An 8,025-nucleotide genomic window follows, 5' to 3' on the forward strand; every position below is an offset into this window, starting at 1 on the left:
ATTTCTATGCCGCCCCATTCGCCGAAGCCTCAGGGCGGCTCACAACATAAAATATAATACATAAAACAAATTAACAATATAAAATAAGTCGCCCTGGCCAGATAAAATAAGCAAATAATATTAACAATTAAAATGACGTTTAAATAAAAAGGTTGTCGCCTGGCGCCGAAAAACAAACAATGACGGCGCCAGGCGGACCTCTCTGGGGAGCGCATTCCATAGATTGGGCGCCACCGCAGAGAAAGCCCTCCTCCAAGTACCCACCCTCCTAATTTCTTTCATGGAGGGTTCCCGGAGGAGGGACTCTCCCGCAGATCTCAAGGGGCGGCCGGGCTTATATGGATGTAAGCGCTCCTTCAGGTAACCAGGACCCAAGCCATTTAGGGCTTTATAGGTCATCACCAACACCTTGAATTGGGCCCGGACTTCAATGGGAAACCAGTGAAGCTGACGGAGAACTGGAGTCATGTGAACATAACGCCCAGTCCCCGTCAGCAGCCTGGCAGCTCTATTCTGAACCAATTGAAGTATCTGGACCGTCTTCAATGGTAGCCCCAAGTAGAGCGCGTTGCAGAAATCAAGGCGGGAAGTCACCAGCGCGTGTGTCACTGTCACCAGGCAGTCATTCTCCAGATAGGGGTACAGCTGATGAATCAGCCGAAGCTGGAGGAAAGCGCTCCTCGCCACCACAGTCACCTGAGCTTCCAATGAAAGCTCTGGGTCGAGGAGCACTCCCAGGCTGCGAACCTTGTCCCTAAGAGGGAGTGTTGCACCATTCAGGACCAGGTCAAATCCACCCTCTCCAAAGCCCGATCCGCCAACCAACAGGACCCCCGTCTTGTTTGGATTGAGCTTCAGTTTATTGGCTCTCATCCAGCCCATTACCTCGGCCAGGCACTGGTTCAGCACAGCCACTGCCTCACCTGGATTGGTGGAGAACGAGAGGTAGAGCTGGGTATCATCAGCGTACTGACGACTCCGCAGCCCACACCTCCTGATGACCTCTCCCAGCGGTTTCATGTAGATATTGAACAGTAAAGGGGACAAAATGGAACCCTGCGGTACCCCATGGCAAAGCTGCCATGGCGCAGAGCCATAGTCCCCCAACACCACCTTCTGGAATCGGTCGTTGAGATAGGAGCGGAACCACCGCAAAGCGGTGCCTCCGACCCCCAATCCCGCCAGCCTATCCAGAAGGATACCATGGTCGATGGTATCGAAAGCCGCTGAGAGGTCCAAGAGAACCAACAGGGACGCACTCCCTCTGTCTCTCTCCCTGCACAGGTCATCGTACAGGGCGACCAAGGCAGATTCAGTACCGTACCCGGGTCTGAAGCCGGACTGAAATGGGTCCAGATAATCAGTTTCATCCAAGATTTCTGGAAAAAGTTTTCCCCGCCCCATTTGGAGATGCCGGGGACCTGTTGCCATGCCAAGCAGAATTTCTCCCACTAAGCGAGAGCCTGTACCTCTGTTGTCTTGTCTGTTTTTGGTTCTTGACCAAGATCTACGATGGAGAGAACAACACCCTCCATGCTGCCCACGGAAACCCCAAAGACGGGGGATTCTGGCTAGGAGGCTGGGCTAGGAAGAGCTGTTCTTCCATGGACATTCCAGGCTGCTTCTGCTGTTCACACGGCTCTTGCCAAAAAGGACCCTGGCATTCGGAGAAGCTTGGGAAAGTCTTTGTCAAAGGCCAGAAAGCAGCTTCCACAGCAGGCTTTCAATACATTTATGTATTTGCAATATTTCGACCGCTCCACTTCCAAACGGATTCTGGAGCTGTGAACAGTATGAGGCTAGAACAGTCTCTATTGCTACAGCCCACGTACGCTCCCTTTCCTGCAACAGCATCGCAGGCCTCAAAGCGAGGCGGCAAGTTTTGGAATGCCACAGGCCAAGATGGAGAACGTCTCTTTCAAAGCTCAAAGTCGCGCAAAGAAAAAAAGGTTGCTTTCATTACCACTTGCTCAGGGGCCTTGCAAGAGTGACTCAGACCTTTTCTATTTTTTTGCCTCTAACAGCATCGACTGTGACAACAAAGACCAGCGGTAGACAATGACAACTCCTCAGATCTATCAACGGGCACAGAAGGATGCAGGAAAAGTGGTAGCTCCGAAGAATAGGATTTGCTTTGCTTGGCAAACCACAATAAATACAGGCGGGGCGAAGAGAAATCGATGAGCGGAGGGAGTTGTCTGATGCAAAGAGATGTGCTGCAGCAGAGACGGCTGCTGCCAACTAACTCACCTTGGAGGCCCTCTCTGTCAAGAATTTGTCTGTCTGTGGAGGCCGCTCGGTCCCAGGAGGTCATCCGTGGACCTGCAGACAACCGTTGTGCTTTGGGGAGGGCTTTGCGCTCAGGCTTGCTCGCCGGGCCGCACGCTGGCACGGATGGGCTACCGATGGGGCCCCCCCATCTAGCCCCCCATCAGCATCAACACTCACTATGCACCATCTGCAAGCGTCTGCAAAGAAAAGCCAGGCGTCAGGATAAGAGAGGACAAAAACTTGGGTCAAGCGGGGTCGCACCCAAGGTTTGGCCGTTTGGAGACAAGTCATTACTATGCATTCTTTAGAGGATGTGTGGACATGCATTTCGCAAACAGTCGGGCACCTTCGTTCCGTGGTCTCCTCGCTGATGGAACCGGATCTGCTTTAGCCCAGAATGTGGTTCCATCTGCAGTGATCCACATTAAGCACTAGTGTGTACTTGTGCTCACGCACCCCCCCCCCACCCCCCCGCAAAAAAAACCCCCACCCCATTGACCCCCCCCCCCAGGCTCACGGGGGTGCAGAAGGCCCATGTGCCTGACTGCCTCGCCCGGAAGGTGTTCTAGCTGCAGCCGCAGCTTTCCAGTGACGGCTCGGACCGCAGCTGCTGTTGAGGAAGGGCGCTCCCGTGGAGTTCCTCTTGGGGGGGCCGCCTGTAGCCCAGACACTCCCCAAGCAGGCCCTGAAGCCCCCGCCAATCCCCTTCCCGGTCGCATTCTCCTTTCGACCCCCCGAGCAAACCGGAGAGAATTTCCTGCCCAGCTGAGACCCAAAAGGGGAGACAGAAGAGAAGCACAGTTTTTACACCCAAACATTGATCTTGCAGCAGGAAAAGAACGTGTTTGACACACCGTGGCTGGAGAAGCAGAAGGGGGGGGGAACATTCGCAGGACGGGGCGTGAGGGTCCAGGGGGCGGGCGGTGTCCTCAGGGACCGTCTCTCCTCGTTTTCCACATTCCTGGCTAGCACATGTGCAAATGTGGCCAGGCGCGCACAAGTGCCAACGCAAGTGGGAATATCGATCCGCTGCCTTTCAGAGCAGGAGCCCTCCCTGGATGGCGTACGAGAGGAACGTGCATGGGATAAAAACATGCCCTTAACACCCGACGTGGCCCAGAGGAGGCGCACACGCTGCAGCACAGGCGGCATCACTTTGTGATGATGATGGCCCAGTTGCCCAGTTGGCAGAAGGCCCAGTTGCCACGTTAATCCAGTCCGACCAGGGGAAAGCCGAAGAAAACCAGCGAATCTTCAGGGCCTTCTGAAAGGCTGGCGATGGCGGGGCCTGGCAGAGCCCTGATGGCTCAATATTCCAGAGCTCTGCAGCAAATGCAGAAAAGGCCCCCTCTGCACCGCACACACCTGTTCACATTAACATCTGGACATGACGTGCAGCTCCCCTCCCCTCCGCTGGCTGCATCCCAGCTGAGGTGCCCATCTCCCAGCCGCCCTCCTCGCATGCCTCTCAGCTCCTTCCAGGTTACCTGAATCCCTCTTCAGGTGTGGGGTCCTGAACTCGGCACGGTCTTCCAGAGGAGGTCCGACTAGCAGCGAATGGATCCACCCCGTCCCAGAATTTCAAAATCATACTTCGGTTGAGGCAACCCCGCACTGCGTCTGCTTCCCTTGCAGCGGACTTGATCCTTTCAGGTTGTCTTACGTCCTGGAGGGCCCCCCTTCGGAGGGCTCTGGGAACTCAGGTAGCATCTCTCTGCTTCAGCTGCTGCTCACACCTTGCTGGAAGCCCCTTCCCTTCCCCAGACGGAGGAATCCCCAAATGGGGGTCATGTGATCTGACGCCAAACTTGCAATGCCACTGCGGGCAGGAAGAGGGAGAAGCCCCCTGCCACACCTGTGGGGAACTTCAGGGGATCGCCCATGCTTCCAAGCCCCACATGTGGGGGTCCCGCTGCAGCTGGAGGGACTGGCAAGACAGAGGACACTGCTCTTAACTGTGCGTAACGATGCATCAGCTATTGCGGCTGCTAAAATTCGGGCTTCCATTTGACTTTTAAACATGGTAGTGCATTTTTATAATGCTATTTTACTATTGCCTCTATTTTGTATTTCTATTGTATTTCTATTGTGGTTTATGGGCTGTTTGGCTAGTGGGTAGTTCAGAAATCATCATCATCGAATCATCATCTGATCATAGTAGAGTTGGAAGGGGCCATGAAGGCCATCGGATCCAACCTCCTGCTGTTGCGGGACACGAGTTCACACCATCCCACTCAGAGGGCTTCCAGTTTCTTCCTGAATGCCTCCGGTGTGGGAGAGCCCCCACCTCTCCAGGCAGCTGGTTCCACTGTCCCATTGCTCTAACAGTGAGGAGGCTTTTCCTGATGCCCAGCCTGATTCTTCTGTGTCCTGCTCTCTGGCATCAGCAAGAGATCTTGACCTTCCTCTTTGTGACAGCCTTTGAGGGACTTATGGAGGGACCTCATGTCCCCCTCAGTCTTCTCTTCTCAAGCGTGAACATGCCCAGTTCTCACATCGACATCAACATCCTAAGTTGCTATGCTTTTAATTAGCACATAGCCGCTTCATTTCCCATATAGGCGGTTTTCCCACCTCGGCTACATGGGGCCAGGAACAGGTTTATACTCAAGCCTCCTACGGGTCTGGAAGGCCGCACTGACCATTTCTCTGGAAAGTCCTTGCAGCATTCCAGTGTCATGTGCTGGGAGGACCAGTTGATCTCTTGGGATCCTTCCTGTAGCTAAAAGGCCCTGCAAGTGTGCCCCTCCCCCGCTCCACAGAGCCTAATTACACATTCCATACTGTGCTTTCTGTTGCATTATTTAATCTCTCCAAGAAAGTAATATTCCGAAATGAAGTCAAATAAAAAAGGAAATCAAAGTTAAGTAATTACCGTGGTGGAAATGAGTGGGTCTGAGAGCTGAAAGTACAACCGCTCAGCATGACCTTTTCAAAATGTGTTACAAGGAATCCTAGGGCTCTGGGTAAAAACCATACAATGCCTGTCCTAATTTGGCTTGTTTATAACGGTTATTTGATCATGGCTGGGGCGTGGGGGAAGCATCCTGACGAAGGCACGGCCATTGGAGACAATTCTGCGTATGTAAAACACGGCGTGGAGCATGGAAGCCAGGAAGGAGGGGAAAGGAGGAAGAGGGGAGGCAGGCGGCAGCACGGGTGGGCTGTGGGTTTAGGCTGAACCGCTTCACTCGAGTCTGGCGTTTCGCCCTCTGAATATATGCAAGGAGAGCAGGATGCCCGTGGCCCCCGTTTCTGCAGACAGCCCCCTATTATTACTGCTGCATTGTTTCTGCCCCATCATTATTTCCTTTATTACTATTAGACTAGCTATTACTCCTTTTCTAATACAGTATTTCTATAGCACCCAATAGCTGAAGCTCTCCGGGTGATTCACAGAACTGTAAACCCAAAAAAGAGACCTTGTGAAGCACAATACAAGTCCCTTAGACATTTAGAAGAGGATAAAACAAAAGCGGCAGTGGAATAAAAGTGACAGGAGTGTAGGAAAATCTAAACATACAAGAGCACTTTTGACAGCAAAGCATGAAGCATGACCAAGTCCGGGAGAAGAAAAGGGCTCTCACCAGGGCCCTGGAGCAGGTGCCAGACACACCTGTCTGGCAGACAGAGGCCACCACCAAAAAGACTTCTCTGAAGAGTGAACTCAGTGGAGCTGCTCTGTCGCCCTGAATCTGAACAGTTCGAATAGGCTGGGCACTTGGCCCTTGCGCTGCGCCAGCCTGGATGCTCCTGCTCTGGGCATCGAACTGGATCCTACTGTCCGTTAGCAAGAGTGAGATCAAAATGCCACTTCCGGTCCTTTCCTTACTCACCAGCACCGTTTTCAGGGCCAGACGAACTGTGTTAAACTGTAGACCATGGGTTCTCAAACTACAGCCTGCGGGACGGATCCGGCCCGCCATGGCCATCCATCTGGCCCGCGCCACTGTTCGCCACTTGCTGTGCGGGCAGGGAGGTGGTGGCTCGCTCGCTCGCTCGCTCGCTCAGCGATGGTTCTGGACTCCCTGGGAGATCTCCAAGAAAGCGAGCCACCACCCGATGCCACCTCGACAGCCCACACCGTCACCGCAGCCTTTCAACTGGCCCCCTCTTCAAAAAGTCTGAGGACCCCTGCTGTAGACCATGAGTCCTCAAACTATGGTCCATGAGCCGGATCCGGACCGCCATGCCCATTTATCTGGCCTGCCACAGAGGTTTTGGACTCACCGCACACACGCACGCACACGCACGCACGCACGTGGCGAGGCGCCGACTTGCTTTTTTTTTATTTTTTTATTTTGGATTTATATCCTGCCTTTTTCCTACAAAGGGCTCAAGGCAGCTTACATCATTCTCCTCCTGCATCTTATCCCCACAACAACATCCCTGTGAGGTAGGTTGGGCTGAGAGTCTGTGACTGGCCCAAAGTCACCCAGTTGGCTCCATGGCCGAGCGGGGACTAGAACCCAGGTCGTCTGAGTCCCAGTCCCATGCTCTTAACCACTATGCCACACTGCAAGGAGATCGTTTGGACTCACTCCAACAATCCAAGTTTGAGGACCCTGCTGTAGACAGATAATTCACAAGAGCTGCAAGGGAAACATGACTGTTCATTACGCCAACCTGAAAAGAAACAGGACACAATTTCAGGATTATTTTAATAACAGCAAGTACTGTCAAATAAGTAGTACTTTGTGACCCTGAACCCGCGTGTATATTGACAGTGTGATCCTAACTTACCCAGTCGTGTCAAGTCTGATGAGATTTACTCCCAGGCTGATGGTGAAGGATTGCAGCCTAGATAAAACAGCAGAGGCGGATAGTCCCAATGTTTGTTTACTTAAAACATTTATAACCCATCTGTTCCAGCAGGTCTCAAGATGGCTTACAACACAGCAGCACAATTAAAATGCAAAATGAAAACTTGTAATAAAATCAATGCCAGTGGGTCAGTCTCTCCACTCGGATCTTGCATGTTTGAGGAGATCTCCACGGTTCTCAACGTTAGACCCAAAGTTCAGCAGCATGGAGAGCTCCTTAAAGGTTCAGACAGAAACCTGGAGTAGAAATATTACCCTGCTTGCCTTTAACTTCCAGCCAGTGCTGATCTGAGAGCATGTTTTCACTGACTGATTTTTAAAAAACGGTTTGTCTTGTTATGTGTAAATGTCCCTGACTTCGAGGCACTTTACAATGGCCGGCTCTTAGTTGCAAAGGTGTTGCTTCTGTTAGGTTACTTGTAAAATAAGGCATCAAGCCCTAGTGTAATTTTATGTATATGAATGTCTCTCTCTCTTCCCCACTCTCTCAAGTCCCTTGATCATTAATATGGATACCCATGCATGCTCCCTTCTTCAAATATTGTAAGATATTCTAAAGAGATGAAGACCTTGGCTCCCTGCCCAGGATCATGCTGTCTAGGATAAAAGTTTGGGATAAATGACATTTCCAATTATCATTTCTCCCCAAAGAGGTCATCTCTGATGCTGCTCCATAGATAAGCAGAAGAGTTACCCATTAGGAGAAAATTTACTCAAGGTTAGCAATGTGTAGTCACTTACTCAAGCCGGCACAGTCTAGAGTGGACAATAGGCGCCCAGGGCTTTGGACCTGGAAGCATTCTGGACCTCACGGGGTGGGGCGAGGCGGAAGCACCTGGTGCTCCTCAAGTGAAACCCCCTGCGATGCAACCCGAGCTGGGCCAGAGGGCCTCGGGGATGCTCATGGCCAGCCCAGGAGGCCCGGGTGGCC

This window comes from Varanus komodoensis, unplaced genomic scaffold (genome assembly GCF_004798865.1).
Source record: "Varanus komodoensis strain SLA01 unplaced genomic scaffold, ASM479886v1 scaffold74, whole genome shotgun sequence".
NCBI lineage: Eukaryota > Metazoa > Chordata > Lepidosauria > Squamata > Varanidae > Varanus > Varanus komodoensis.